At 32.3% G+C, this 17423-nt stretch overlaps 1 pseudogene; it reads right to left on the bottom strand.

The window, feature by feature from the left end:
* Positions 1–5626: 5626 nt before the first annotated feature.
* Positions 5627–7751, bottom strand: LOC149535186 (uncharacterized; annotated as a pseudogene).
* Positions 7752–17423: the final 9672 nt, after the last annotated feature.

Raw genomic sequence — 17423 nt, 5'->3', positions numbered from 1 at the left:
TAGTTTTTGATCATAAACCAGATATCCTGGTGATTTAGGAAACCAAAATGGAAAAAGAAAAAGCAAAAAGGTTTAAGCCTTTTGAAAAATGTGGTGTGTTGGCTGATAGCTCTGAAGGTGCCTCAGAAGGTACCCTTATAATGTGGAATCAATCTATTATCTCCGATCATCTTATTGATTCTAATAAGAATTTTATAGTAGTCAAGCTTCAACATTTAAAAATGGGAACTTGCTAGAATTTGGTTAATATTTATGCCCCTATAGTAAGAGTGTGAGGAAAAAGTTTTGGGATAGATTATCTAATCTTGAAAGTAAATATTATTTTGGTAGCTAGATTATGATGGGGGATTTCAATGTTTCTCTCTATGTGCATGAAAAAATGGGACCTATAATCATAGTCTTTTAGAAGAGAAAATAGATTTAATGGACTTTATTAGTGAGGAAGGTTTGATGGATTTAGATCTATTAGTTTTAAACATGGAGCAACAAGAGAGTAGGGTAAAATTGTATTCAAGCTCCATTGGATAGTGTCCCAATTTCCCATTTAGATTTGAGAAAATGTGGGTTGATCATCTAAATTTTTCCCAGGCTTTTAAATGATGGTGAAATATTAAGGTGGATGGATGATTTCCTTTCAAGTTGCCATAAAACTAAGCTATGTTAAAGATAAAGTAAAGGAGTGGAGTAAGAGTACATTTGGAAATATCATTAAGGAAAAGTCCAAACTGAAAATGGAGTCAAAAGATATTCAAGATAGAATTCAGATGGATGGCTACTTGTAGAAGCTTTCTGATGTAGGATCATGCTAGGATTTTTAGAAACCCTACATGTTGGAGGGATTTTGGCTAGGAGTTGTGGACTTAGTCACAAAACAATGGTGCTCACTCGTTGAATGGTGTAGTCATGGCTAAGGAGCTCAGTCATTAAAGGGGATCGATCATCGAAGGAGCTTGACAGCTATAGATTTCTTTGCATTCACTGCAGTGATCAACATATTTTGATTTCTTGACATGCACTAGGAGCTTGACAATACTTGTGGTTTGGATAATCTTTGGCTTAGTTTCTTTGACACTCGGTCTCATCTTGGTTTCTGAAGGTGCCAAGTTATCTGTGAGCTGACTTTTGGTATTTAATTTGTGTTGTAGCCAACTTTGGGCATTTGATTTGTATTGTAGCTTCCTTGTGGCTCAACATATATTTAATGTAAGGGTTTTAATTTAATTTCTAATGAATTGGGCTGACTTGTGGCTTAGTTGGGTATAAGTACGTAGTCTTGTAGAATCTTTTAGTTATTTTTATTCATCCATCTTGGAGAAGAGGATGCAAACTTTGAAGAGCTAGTATCTGCAGCTTACAAACTAGGAGATTTCTTGGTGGGCTTGTGAGCACAAGTTAATATTTCCTTCGAGGTTTCTACCAGAGTGTAGATCTAGACTAGCTGGGATTAGGATTATGAGTTGGGTCTTGTAGAACTATTTTGTAATTGATCTTATATTTGGCCTGAACTCAGAAGGCCTCACACATGGGCATATTACATGTAATTAGTTATTTTATGAATAAAGATTTGATATTTGGTATAAGATCTTACATTTTTTTCATGTTTAAATGTTGTGTTTTTATTTTGTGGTTATTTGTTGGGGGCTAGTCCATCTCTTTTGGGGATTTTCCTACGTTGTACTACATCAATTTTAGTGGAAGAAAATGAAAAGATTGTTAAGTATCATGACAATGTATCCAAGGAAGAAACTTTCTAGAGGTAAATATATAGGGCCATTTGGCTGAAGGAAGGATACATAAACTCTAAATATTTCCACTTAACTACTATGAAGCATATATTTGCTAATCACATCTCTAGGTTGAACGTGGGACCAATAGATATCACTGATGAAATTGAGATTTCTAGTGAGTTGATCTCATTTTTCTCCTCTCTTCTTTCCTTAGATCTGGATATTGATATGGATAGGTGGGGAGAGTTTCTTCTATTTATTCCATAGACTATGTCTAAAGAGAATAATATAATGTTGACTCCCACTCCCTCTGAGTATAAAATCTACAAGGTCATTTTATCATTTAAATGAGATAGATTACTTGGCCCAAATGATTTTCCTATCTTTTTCTTCTCGTTTCTCTAGGATGTGGTAGTGAGAGATGTATGTAATGTAGTTAAGGAGCTCTTTGGAGCTAGAAGAATGCTTAAGGAGATCAATTTTACTTTTTTATGCTTGATTCCTAAGAAGGTGGATGTGGATTCCTTGGAGCGCATTAGACCGACCAGTCTCTGTAACATGATATATAAAATTATATCTAAGGGTTTGACTTTGAGAATTCTAAAGATTCTCCCCATCTGACTTCAAAGTAATAGAATGTATTTTCCCTAGGGAGGAAAATCTTAAATTCCATTATTGTAGTGCATGAAAATATTTACTCTATGGCATCCTCTAATTCTTAGGGCTTTGAGATGAAGGTGGATATTGAGAAAGCTTATGATAGAGTGGAATGGAGTTTCCAACTGAGAGTGTTGAAAGGATTTGGATTTGGTGAAAGATGCTTACAACTTATGTCCTAATCAATCAATATGGTTTCCTTGGTAGTCTTGGTTAATCGGGCCTCATCCAATTTCTTGAAACCTTCTAGAGGATTAAGACAAGTTGATCCCATTTCTCTAATTTTGTTTATTATAGTGGCTGAATGTATGGGTAGTTATATTGGAGGTCTTGTGGAAAAAGGATATTCATGGCATTTTTCCTTCTTCTCAACCTCTATCACATTCCCATGAATAATTTGAGGATGATAATACTTTTTTGGGCATGGTGTCTGTAAAGGAAGCTAGGAGCTTTAAAGGTATCTTAACTTGTATTCTAGTGATTTTAGAAAATTGGTCAATTGGGAGAAAAAATCTATTTTTTCCCTTAATACCCCCATCCCTAGGCAAAGGAAGATAGCTAATATCTTGGGTTGTCCTATTGCTGCTTTGTCGGGGACCTATCTTTTTTTCTCTTGGAGAAAAAACCCCCTGATTCCTTTCGGGAGAATCTCATGGAAAAGTTTAATAAGAAAATGGCTAGTTGGAAATGAAATATGCTTAGTCAAGCTGGGAAAGTGATTCTTCTTAAGTCTTCTCTTCAAATCCTTCCTACCTATGCTCTAAGCCTTTCAAAATCCTAGTAAAATATGTGGATGTCATCTCATGTACCAAGTCCTTGTCATTACATTGACATTCCCCAATGAACTCTGCATTACAATTTTCCAATATCTAACTGTATATCAAACCACTTCTCATCTAGGTACATGAATGAATGTATTAAACTAATTTTTATATTTATTGATTGAAATCTATCTATCCTAAAAGTCTAACATAGATAGTTTACCCTCTTTTTAAAAATATTTTTCAAAATGTTATCATGTAATCAAAATACACATTGTATGTGTCTACATTTGTGGACAAGTTATTATAAAGTCTTCATCCAGGCTTTTCATAGTTCTTAAACTCACAATTTTTTAATCTCATCTTAATATTTCTACTAATGGATACTTTTTATCAAAAAATTTCATCAAATTTTTTGGTAAAGATATTACAAACAATAACAAATATTGATAATATGTTTATTAAGTAAAATATGTGAAATTATATATGTATATGTTTTAGAAGTGGTAAAAAAATTATTTACATAGAATACAGTCAAATGCATAATTGATTGAAGGGTATAACTAGTAATTATAAGAAACAAACATTGGATGTAGAAGTAAAGATAGGTACTAATGTGATGACTCAAAATTTTCAACTTTTTTTGGACATTTATTTTATGCTAAGAAAATCTTTTATCCATAGGGAAAGCACATCTATTTTCCCTCTAATATTTTCTCCCTTGAAGTTGTCTAATACAGGAAAATGATAGTAATGAACCCTCAACCATCTCCCCCATTGTATTTAATCAAGAATAAACAAATATTAGTGAGATAAAATTTATAACTAAACAAGTACCACATCAGATTATGTAATTCAAATTCAACCACTTTAAAGAGCTAAGCAATTTGGTATTATCTCCACTAGTGCAAAAACAACAATATGTGACTAAAAAAACCACTAAAAATTGTATATATGTGAATAAAATCAGTCAAGCAACTAGTAGTAGTTAATATTCAGTCATTTATAACACTACTAAATATACTACTAAGCAATTTTAGTCACTGATTTTGATCTATGACTAAAATATACTACTAAATATACTATTAAATTAGTAGTATATTTTAGTCACAGATCAAAATCAATGACTAAAATCACTTAGTAGTATTTTTAGTATTGTTATAAATGACTGGATATTAACTACTATTAGTCACTTGACTGATTTTCAGTATTATAACTAGTAGTATATTTTAGTCATAGATCAAAATTACTGACTAAAATTGCCTAGTAGCATATTTAGTAGTGTTATAAATGACTGGATATTAACTACTATTAGTCACTTGACTTATATAAGTCACTGTTTTCAATTATTGATTTAGTCACACATTTAGTCATATAATTAATAGTATATTTAATCACATATTTAGTCATAAATTTGAAAGTTGATTTAGTCATATATTTAGTTTTATATGTAGTGATCTATTTGGTCACATAATTAGTAAATTTAGTAGTATATTTATTTATAATAGGGCATGATGGAATCGAACCACCATCCTCCTACTTTAAAAGCAAGTGTTCTTCCATTGAGCTAATACCCTTTGAAGAATAATCATACAATGTGTATAGCATTGTATGAGTATATTTCGTAGTATATTTAACTATAATAGGTTATGTATAGCATTAGAAGTTCCAAAGCTAGATGACTTGAAGTTGTTTTCAATCCTATCTTTCATTACATCAAGTATTGCAAGGAGTGCATTTAATGTATCAAGAACACTAAAACAATAATTACTTATATAGAAAAATTCAAAATTTTCCTTGAAGCCACATCAACGTGCACAAATAAGCATGCAAAGTGTTCCATAGGCACGAATTATATTTCTATTGCTAAAATAAATTATCTTTAAAATTTGGACAACTAATTCCACCCACATTCTTTAGAGGTGGAAACTTGTAAAATTTCATGTTAGAGAGGCTGCATGAGTTTTATACATTATTGAAAACATAGTTGCTCTATTTTTTTGGTTAACACAAAGGTCCAAGTAAAAATTCATATCAAAATTTTAAGTACCAAATTACTGTTATATTTTACTACTAAGGTCCACATGGAACATCATATAAAAGGAAACTTGCAGTTGATAATTAAGGTTGAACAAGTTACTAAGGTTGTTGTAGTTGAGGCTGATGTTGTTGCTAGGTTTTCTGAAGTTGTGGTTATTATTGTGCATTGGAATACTACATCAGATGTTGTTATTGTTGTTGGGGTTGGAGCATTTGAGGCGATTATTGTTGATGAGGTTGTTGTAGTTCTGGCCAAGGATGTTGTAGTTGCTTTTGTTGCTCAATTTTTTTCAGCATGACTACTAGTTGCAAGATAACATAAATTGGAAACCATAAGAAACTGTAACATATTTTTTTTCAAATGATAGCATTTTCACTTATAAGAGTGGCCTCTACCGAGCAAGTTGCATAATTTGAATGTTTAACATTAATCACAAAGTTTCAAGTGAAGCTAACAAAATTGAACAAAAGAATGTTTCTTAAAACCTTTCTTTGACATTTTACACTATTATAATAATACTTGTATCCCTCTGGAGAAGTATGCCCTGTCTAGACACAAGTCAGTGGTGCAGAACTAGGGGCACTAATTGGTGTGACAACTGCAGTAGTCTTGGTTTTAGCAGACACAGAAAGTGCACTGGTGGAGCTAGTTATCGTAGTTCCTTGCAACTATGCTGAGAATTTCCATGGCTTTATCAATAACACATAACAATGTTAATATTATACCACATTAACAGTCCTAAATAAATCAACAACTAAGTCATAAATGCATTACTAACTTTTTGCAGTCTAGATTATTGTGTCGAAGCCACTTGATAATAACCTTGAAAAATGAAAATCATGAATAAGTATTCTTAAGATATTTCACATTCACTGAACTAGTTTGAGTCATTACATTTATTAACAATGTTTATCTTGCACTTTCTTTTGCTGAGGATGCATCAAGAGTGGTTATTGCTAGGATTGAGTTGAAGCCTATGCTAAAGCTGCTAGTACCAGAGGTAACTAGATCTACTGTTGAAATGAAAGGTGTTGTTGGGGTTGAACATTTCTCTACATAGTAGGCACCTACTATTGTAATAGATGACTAGAGGGCTGCTATTGTGATAGTTTTTGTACTGGATGTTGTTGTGATAGTTGCTCAGCTTGGGAAGGAATCTGCTAAAGAAAGGAAGCAACACTTGGCTAGATTAGAGACCGAGAGACATGAAATTGCCCATATTTAGATGGTTGCAATGAATCTAGTGCATGGCCAAATGGGGTTTTTTGAACATATTGTTTTGAGGATTGCAACTATTGACAATACTATTGCATAGACTATTGGGCCTGCAATTGTGAAGCAAATTGTGTGGGTTATTGGGCATGTGGTTGTGAATGTTGTTGCAGTTGTTGATGATATTTTTGTAAAGATGGTTGGGCCTACATTTTTAATTTAGATTGTGTTGGTTGTTGGTTATGAAATTGAGAGGATTGCACATGTTGATCATATTTTTGTAAATTCAATAATTGCTGCGATTTTTGCAACTGTGAATGAGATTGCATGGATTGATGTTGAATTTGGAATGGTGGCTACAACTGTTGCTGCATTTGACATTTTTATTTTACTAGTGGTAACCAACCTTGAACTTGAGTCTGATGCTGCAAAGAAGATGAATTATAGCCCTGTCAAGGACAACCTCCAAAACATCACTAAATGTCATAAACAAAATACTATCCAAACCATTTCTACAAGCAACCAAAAAATGCAAATCCTTCTCAAAACTTATCAAATGAAAATGTATCATACCGATTGGTCAATACAAAAAGAAAAAGAAAAATCTAAAAAATACCTGCTATGGAGAAGGGTAGTCACCCTTGCAAAGCCTCCTACTGGAGCAGACACATGAAGAGGCCCTTCAACAGGGCCATTTATTGAAATCTGGGGGCCATCGATAGATCCAACATTTGCATCACACTTGATGTCTATATTGAACAATGATACAACTCTCCTTAAAAATATTATTGGAAACTCGCAAATTTTTATAATATATTATATATAAAAATAATATAATCAACAAAATAATACTTGAATGGCCTTACCAATGGTGAATTTCCTCCTACAAGTCATGATCTTCCACTGGGAGTTGATGGTCTACCATATGGATTTTATCCAACTTGTGGGGATGGTATTCTCATATTCGCTACACCCATGGGATGCCAGTTTCAAGGTGTACCTTGTCCTCTTATGTGGCCTCCACCACTCATAGTAGGCCTACATGAACAACACACATGATTCTAATAAATACATTACTTGAAGCCTCCAACTCAAACACATTAACTTACTGATGGCTTACCTGGATCGAAATGGCCTCTATTGTTCAGCACCAAAGCCTAGTCCTCTAAACATAGGGCCATTTCTAGATAATATAACAAAAAAATTAACACCTAAAATAAGTTGGGAATACACTAGTATTTCAAGATACATATTGATTTAATATGTTTTAGGTGACAAGATAAATAGAAGTTTGAACCTTCCATCTCCAACTTTGGATCTTTTAGGCTCTCCAAACCATACAATCAAAGGTTGGTATCATCCCTAACAAAATACATTTTTGTAAGGTTAAAATGTAGTTTAAATTTGAGAACTATATAAAAAAATAAGCACCCACTGAAGGAAATATTACCAATTGAAAAAACAATGTTTACTTTCATTGGGAAAGCTCCTTGTAATTTATCACCTAGGTCCAATGAGTGCTAAGTGTTCCATTTATTCTCATGAGATATGGATTCATGTTGAATCACTACTCATGAAATGTGGATCAATGAGTTTGACTCAAAAATCACATAGTTGAATCTTGATAGCAATATCACAATTTGACTTGCTGTGGAAATTATCTCCTACTTATCCTTGTAATTTGTTAATAGCTGACACATCCATTTATCTAGTTAACAAATGCACATCCTACATAGATAATTTAATAGTTAACAAAGACAATATCAACCCTAAAACATTTTTATGAACCAAACTATTAAAAATAGTAAAAGTTACCCCACCGTTGTTCTATTTCTATTCATCTTTCATGATATCTATGTCATCAATAGGACCAAACTCAGCAAAGATAACCAAGATCAAATTTAAAATCAAAGCTTTTCAATATAATTGATGTTTAACCACTAGTTAAAGTCCTAACAAGAGAAGACCTTGACTATAAAATGGAATTCTTGTGCATTGGATTCATTCTAATTGTTTAAGATGAACTTGTTTACCAATTAGTAGAATGTGATAGAAGCCCCTCCTCTGGAGAATCCATTTCTTTTCTTAGATTATTATCCTCCACTAAAAAATAACCTAAAGTTCCTCCTAGGTGTAATGGATAGCTTGAAGAAGTTATATCATGTTCAAAATAATTCTTTGTAGTTGATGATAGTTTATTAAAGGATTGGATCCTTGCAGGTCTGAATGTGGATGTATTCACTCCATAATTCTGTCCACTAGCTAGGGGACTTCACAGCTAGGGGACTTGAACTACTATGATGAACATTCTTATGAATTGGTTCAAACATCATCCTAGTGTTTAAAAGCTAAGCTTCTAGTAGAAATTTTCATAAATTATTAATTAAAGAAGACTAAGAGTTTCTATCACATGTAGTTGATGAACCATACTTTCCTCCTTGCTAAATGCTCTGCACAAATCTTAGATGATTCGATGGTGAAGATTCAACTAGATAATTCTATTTTTGTAAATATTGAGATAATGAAATTCTCTTGTTGAACTAAAATACATGATCTACTAGAGATGGAAATCCTGACTACAAGCACCTTTGACCCTGAAACTCAAAATCTATAAACACATCATGATTAGATGCAGATTCTAATATTAAATCTGAAACTATTGCTATCTTATTCTCTAGAGATGATCTTCCATTGTGGAAATTTTTAATTCTTCAATCTGCTAAAGCTTTATGCAAATTTTTCATGTAGTCTCAAACATTCAATAAATACAAATTAGGACACTTTGAGAGTCAAAATGATAAAACCAATGTACTACTAAGAAAATCATAATGCTCAAAGTTTTTATATTTGGTAAATGTTCAAAATATAAAAAAAGGTTCTAAGTTCCTTATGGTTTGAGGTTTTTCCTAGGAAGGATAATATTTACTAGTAACGATAAAGTGCATCAGTAAAATTAATTTTTCACTCAAGCTAATAATTATTCATGGGAATATCAAAATAAGATAAATACAAATTTCTGTTGTAGGATGAAGTGCCAAAAAGTTGGAGAAGAATGTAATGAAAAATATCTTGAATGCTAGATGCCATCATGTTACAATTCAAAGAAAGATTAAGGTACCCAGAATCATCTAAAGATAGCTTGAGACCTTCTTCCATTCTTTAAGGTTTCATTTCTTATTTTTTCTGTGGAGTTTCTGAAGTTTTATTAGCCACAAATTTTCTTTGGGGTTTCTAAATTTTTTTTAAATATAAGTAATATATCCACAAAATTGTCAAAATAGTTCAACATTGCTAATTAATCAAAATAAATAACTCAAATTTATTTTAAAATAAAATAATATTACCTATAAGTAATTATATCAAATATCATCAGATTCAGATGTAAGTTCTAGAAAGATAAAAATTCACTAAAATTCAAACTTAATGGATGAAATTTGGCAAATCCTGTAACTTAACTTGGTACACATGGTACCAATATTGTTAATGGTTAGTAGGTATCCAATGCTAGAATTATTTTTAATTAACTTAGTGTTAATGTACTTCATTAGTACTTCTTTGAATGAATACTTCATAAGTTTGATAGTCAAAAGCAATTTAGACTCTTTGGACTTTAGCTCCACAACAAACCCTTATGTCCACTTCAAGACTATCCTCTCTGAATAGAACTACTTCTTGATGACATCATTGAAAATACTTTACATAGAAATATATCATGTAATACTTAACATATTAGAGATGTAAACCTTAAACGATTTAATACATAACACATTAGAGATATAAACCTTAAAAGAGCAGAACAAGACTCTCATTCTTAAACTTAAGTGTAAAAATCTAGATATTGTTTTATAAGAAATTAGAAGATGGCTACTACATTCACTATTATAATAGTTAATGAAAAAAACTTTCCTTCACTAGACAATCTCAATTACACTACTGCTAAAAAATGGGGAATTCAAAGGTTCTATAAATGTAGCTTTATTTTTATCACCCCAAAAGTCAAATGTACTCCCACTTTATATGGTTTCATCAACTTAATTTTTAATGGTCCCTAAAACTGTAATACTGGGAGACCACTTATGGGAGAAACTCTTAGATCCCACACTACAAGTTTTGCTAAATTGGTGAGCATTTGAATAAGCTAGGAATTCAAACTCAAAGTAATTACGTATTTGCAATGTTGACATCAAAATTTTAATGTCTCACATTGAAAATCACAATCAAAACAAACACCACCAGTTTAATTGCAAAATTCATCCTATGATATACCAAACAACCATCCTTTTAAGATTTCTAGAAAGTCCAAGTGCACTATCAATTTACTCTGAAGAAAATTGTTGAGAGCCTTGAAAATGAAGTGACTGAAAACCAAATTGATGCTGAGGATTTAATCAATCTGTATTATTCCTTGCAATTACCAGACAATGCTCAAATGAGGGTCACTAAAGAAACCAATAGCACAAGTGTGTAGTGCCATGAGGAATGAAGGCATTTTGATCCATGTATAACATGGTACATGTTAAATATCAATTTGTTCACTTTGCTGAAACCATAATAGGCTATCATAACTCAAACAAGTCAATGAATGAGTCCACTTACACACTCAATTTCATCCTTTCCAAACTTCTTCATTGTTTCTCTTTGATGAGAGCCCAACATTCAATCTTCTCAAATCAGCTAGCATGAACCATTTCTCTTCGGATAGATGCCCACAACATTTAAAATGTCACAATCAATGTGAGCATCACAATGGTAAAAAAAAAGGGGCAAAGATAAAAAGAAAAGTTGTAAACCCTTTGTAAATGTGCTCAATGCTTCAACATGGCAATTGTTTTATTCTTGATGGGCCTTTAACTAATGGAGTGACCTAATTTACAACAACAAACACACAAAATTTTGCTTGATCATTTCACTCCTTCATAGTTATAAAAGAAGCTCTGATGTAGAGCATCAAATAAATTTCCCAATTTTGCTTATTAGCACTTTATTATTGTCATCATATTGTAAATATGCAAGCAACATTTTGCATACTCACACTTTCCTTCTTATGAACAACTATGTCACTAGTTATTTCAAATCATTTCCCTCTAGACTAAAAAAGTCCATTCATTTTCATCAATATATCTGCTTTACACATTCAACATAGTACTTCTATCATTAACAAATTAATAAAATTCACATCCCATTGCGTGGTCATTAAAATTCAGAATTTCCAAGTACAACTTGCTCTTAAAATACAGCTTTAATTTGATGTTCAATTTGGGCTCCCAAATCATATATGTACTCCAATTAGAATGGTCACCAAGATCATTATTAAAATCAGAATTTTCTACTTTATTTCTTCTCTAAGTTTCCTCAAACAAACCAATTTCATAAAACCCAAAAACCATATGAAGCTACGATCTAAACTATGGTCAAACCAAGATTTGCATTAAATTTTATCCATCAACACCATTATCATTCTTTCTAACATGCCAAATCTGAATTAAAAAATCAGTTTTTCCATTGACAAAATTTGGTCTACATTTCCGATTCAAATGACATCTTATTCAACCTCAAATTTCTTTTATGAACCAATTCCCATGACATGATCAAACAATCCTTAAATCAGATTTTTTTGTAAAGCAAAAGATGCTCTTAAAATTATCACCCAAACCGATGCCTCTAAATTCAAACTTAAGAATGCTGAAATCATATCATAATAACTCATTTGAATCATTCTAAAATTTCAACCTCACAAGACCAATACATCATTTCAACCTAGAGGATTATGATTAAAAATTAAAACATTGATGTCCATAACCATATCTTGAACCAGGGTTTACATAAAATTCTAAAATAATTATATTAAAAAATAGCCCAAATTCAATCACAAAGTGTTGATTTAAACCAAATACTAAATCAATGGGGTTTATGATTCCATCAGTACAAGTAGATTAGGAAGCTAACAAATACTTTATTTCTAATAGTATATATTACAAAAATTCAGAGTCGAATCTCGATACCATACTTAGTCTATAATCTATTTGTTACTTGGAGATCTTTGAATAGTCATTCTCCTACAAGGGAAAGCTAGAGGGATGTAATATTAGCCCAATTTTGTTCACCCTCTCTGCCTAATTTTTCCTCTTACATTTGGCCCTTTATAATGTATTTGGGGATGGTTACAAGAATGTTTGGTTACATACTCACATAGTTATCATGTTTGTTCAGATACCATTTAGTTACAATTACTATTTGAATCCCCATTTAGATTTGGCAACTCATGCATATAAAAACATTAATGCATATTGGAATGGGCTTAATGCTTATCATTTTCAATAAGAAAACATTAGACTTTACACAAAACATGATTAAATTGGACAATCTATTGGTGCTCTTGCACCAAGCTCCAACTTTACGAATACTTTGAGAATGCATTAGACACCTACATTAATCTCGACAATTGTTCACCATATATACCAATCATGTGTGCTTAGTAAAATTCTCAACAAAAACCTCAAATAGATAATATTTGTGATTCTCATGTTAGGGGTAGATGCTTAGCTAATTCCAAAATTTATCCTTCAATCAACTTCCACCAGTGGTATTGTGGATCAATTAGATATCATGACTACCTCTCCATTGTAGAAATAGATTAATAATCCCAATTGATAGCTTATAGAAATGTAAACTTCTTTGTTATACCATAAATATTCACCAAGGAAGTGTCATAAATGTTTTTCATTGTATGATCTCACAAAGAAATGATGTGTGTGATTTATAGATCTTTGACAACTTTTAATTTATTCATAGTTTCCTTAGAATGAAGATATGTTTTTTCTTTTCCATAACTGTGATAGGCTCAAACTTACATTCAAACATGATATTTCTTGTTTATGAAGAAAAACTAACTCATATATGGCTCTAAGAAGGAATTTAACAATACTTGAGAACTCTATCCATAGATTCCTTTAAATCTACCATGTGAGTTCATCCATTAATTCTAAGTGACTATCTCTATAGGACCAGTGGGATCACCTAGTTTGACAGAGTTGGGGATTGGAAGTTTGTAACAATACAATATAAAATAAAAAGGAGAGTTCTAATAGAGAAGTTTTTTATTGGACCTAAGGGAGTCAGGTATTGAAGGGCTAGGAGCTTAACCAAAAAGAGTAAACATATGAAAACATGTAACAAGGGTTTGTTTTGAAGAGAGAAGTAGTTGCTTGGATTTTCCAGTATTGACAAGATTGGTGTATGGATAAAGGAATGTAAGCCTAATATAAATCTCTTGAATGAAGAAATAGGGTCTTGGTAGGATCGATGGAAGTGTAGAGTTACAATGAACCTTAAGCCACTTAGTGTAGTTTGAAGAATGACAGATAACAAAAGGAGGGAAAACATTGAAATTGTAATCAGATTTGAATTTTATTAGTGTTTGGATTGATCGTGAAGTTCATTGGATGGAGTTACATAATTCTAGGGAATTAGGAGACTAAGGATGAGGCCCTAGATCTATGGTGAGGAGGTATTTAAGGGAAGTTGGAATATGACTAAAAAAATCAACTAATGTTAATAGGAAATTTTGTAATGAGGATGTTGATATGTATTGGACAAAGATTGAGTATAACACTATGTTAACTAGGAGAGTCAGTGAAATGAGTTTTTGATCAGTAAAGGTCTTAAGAATGTGAGGGTTAAGTGGATTGGTTAAGGGAACTTGGTGTTGTTCCTAGTTGGAGGATCTCATTCATATCTTGATAGAAACCCACCAAGATTTTCATTGCAAGTTATGGACTTAATCTTCAAAACTTAAATGAGTATAGGTTTGGCTTTTTAAGGACTAACAGTAACGAGCATAGTCTTGTCACTGTTTATGGTAGACACCATCTTCAAATAGAATTATCTTAGAGTCTCCACATTTTTAAAAATCTCTCTTCTTTTCCTAGTTCACATAGATATGCTTTCTTCCCCCATGCTAATGGTTATAGAATTGTTGGCTATATTCTCACAAGAACATACTCTATTTTGACTCTTTGAGCAAAACATTTAAGAGTGTATTTTCCTATATGATGTATTGAAGGTAATGAGAAATATATAAACTTTATACAGGCTAGCATTATTTGTGGACATGGCTGGTCACGTATAATGAACTAATGTGTATGAATTAAATCACACATATACATACATGTAGAACTATGATTATGAAACAAGATCTTCAAGAACCTAAAGCTTTTTGGGTTAGGGATCCTTTCATAAAATTTCTCAATCAATGTTTTAAAATATTACCATATGAAGGATATAACAAAATGCATATTTAATCTCACCTTTAATTGTTCATTTAGTCTCCTCTGAACTTCAATATGTATTTAGGTAGTCTCATTGATAATAAAAAATCCAATGCAATACAATTGAATTTTATTAAATATGGTTCCCAAATATTATAATAAAAAATAAGACAACCATTTCAGTGGACTCTTAATCTTTCATATTATTTCCCATTGTGCTTGGGATAATACCAATGACCCCTTGAATTTCATTTTGTTTTGTATTCTTACATTCTCTCATCCTAATGATGGATCATAGGTGTGATCCAAAATGTTGATGCTAAAAAAATGCACAGTAAAATCTAGAAATAATTCATACATTCTATAGACATACCAACAACATATCCTACATTAGAGTTTGTTGCCAAGAAACCTCAAATTATGTTGCCCACATCCAGTATATAATGATTTTTTTTTGAATATTTTGTACAAAGAAAAGGGAATGGAGTATTGTAAAAGAGAAAAGAAAAATCACTTTATCTTTCGATTATGAATCTCACTGTCCTTATGATATATGGTTTTAATGTGAAGATGCTTATAGAGCCTATATTTCTTCAATCTTAAACAAATCTTCTATATTAGACGATAATACATAGAAAATATGATTTGAATTTGTTTATTACTTATTTCTTGAAATGGACACAATAAAAGAAGAATGTTATTTTTATGTGTATTGGTATAGAGTGTTAAAGACTACAACACATTGTTAAATATGACCTGGTTAAAGGATTTAACCACCCTATTTTAAGTGGGCCTAGTTAGAGGACTTTAGAACATTCACTTGGAATGCCACCATGTTAAAAGATTTACAAATGGCTATTAAACCAACCTAAGTCCATAGGATTTAACCCTAACTAATACAATTGCTAGAGAGTAACAATAAGGGGTTTTGACCTGATTACAATTCACAACTTATCTTACAAATTTCAAATCTCTAATCTGCTTACAACATTTTCATGGCTTTGAATCTCTTTAGCTCTGACAACTTGTCCTCCTCTTTCAAACTTTGTCTCCTTGAGTCTTCATACTCAATGTACCAGTGCAACCTGTAATCACCTAAAAATGGTCATCTAGACTATTAGCCCCCTTCTCAGCATTTTGGCTAAATTAATTTAATCATTTATCTAGACCAAATTGCTAATAATCAATTTATTTGATTATAACCTATAGTTTGACTATGCTATCCTAAGTTCATTATTTGATTAAAAGAACATGTCCCCTTTTAATTAAATAAAAGACCCCATTCTTCTAACCCACTTAAAGTGCACACATAAAGTCCTTTTTCTATTTTGCAATTAAAAGAAAAGGCTTTGTGACTTTTGTCTTATATGACAAGTCAACTTATATTCTATTGGTGGACTTATGTGTGCACATGGATCACTCCTATTTTCGAATTCCACCGTTGATCATCCACCATCTTCATCTTGATCTCCACCGTCCATAGATCTTTAAAAGGGAGAGAGCTTTCCCCCTCAATCCTCATTTTGAATATTGTTATGCTGCAGGTTTTCTAATAGGTTTCTTTGGAGCTTTGTGGAGAACTTCTATTTCTTGTCTACATTCTCTCATACCATAGCATCTTAGCTTAGCTTTCATTTTTACATGTAGCTTAATCTCACATAGCTTAATAATGGTATTGTAACACTCTCATACATGTTTTAGCATAGCTGCATTTGACATTCTCATTCTAGCTTAATCTTCATTTGCATTGCATCCTTGAGGAACTCCTTGGGACATTTGCATTCTTGCATCTTGTCTTTGGAACCTCCCATTGCATGGTTTACTAGCAAGAAGAGTATCTCTAAGGCTCATCTGAGAGCCTTCTTATTCTTGAAATATACTCTCTTGCACTCCATGGATAGGGAGCTCTAAGCCGGCATTCAAACATTCCAACTCATGGAATCGTTTGGATAGAAGGGTTTAGAGTGGGACACTTTCGAGTGTACACAACCATCTCTCTAACCACTTATCAAAGCAAAGTCTATATTCTCTATTCTTCCTTCTCCTCGATGTCTTCCCCTTGACACCCTTCAACCACTTTGCAAGTTTTGGCACACCAGCAACTCTTGCTTCTTGGCCTGCAACTTCTTAAATAAAAGTCTGGAATCCTCTTTCCCACTTGATTCTTCCATCCTTTAATTTCAATTTGAATGGATTAGGTAGGATTCATTGAATCTAACCCATATATTGTTCTTCTAGAAACATCTTGAAAAATCCTCTTGAATTTGCTCAAAAACACTTTACATAAAATTATGTGTTTCTAGCTCATCATCCTTATCCTCCGTCTGGTTCATAAAATTCTAGGTAACAACTTTTTCGGCTTAGATTTGGCAAATCTTTGACTTTTCCAATAATGCAGCAACTTGGCACTACTAAAATTTTGGTGCTCAGCACACACTATGTTACTTGGCATCCAGTATGTTTTACTAATGCTCGAAACCTACTATGGATTCACTTGGCATCCACTAAGTTTTCATTTACTCAGCTCCTTCTATATCACTCAACACTTGAACTTCACTCAGCACCCACTAGATTGTTCATTTGCTCTGCTCTAATTGTAGAATCTGCTCAGCTTGAACTAGCTTGCTCGGTACTTACTAATGAACTTAATTTAAGCTTTGTAGTCAACCTTGTTCTAACTTATTCCTCCAATGTTTCTATATGTGACCAACCTCTGTATCTTCAAGTATATTATCAATACATCAATTTATCAATGTAT

The sequence above is a fragment of the Cupressus sempervirens genome, chromosome 10, assembly GCF_028749045.1.
Source record: "Cupressus sempervirens isolate cs-2001-9-10 chromosome 10, ASM2874904v1, whole genome shotgun sequence".
In the NCBI taxonomy this organism is placed as follows: Eukaryota; Viridiplantae; Streptophyta; class Pinopsida; order Cupressales; family Cupressaceae; genus Cupressus; species Cupressus sempervirens.
This window is presented reverse-complemented; position numbering and strand designations above follow the sequence as displayed.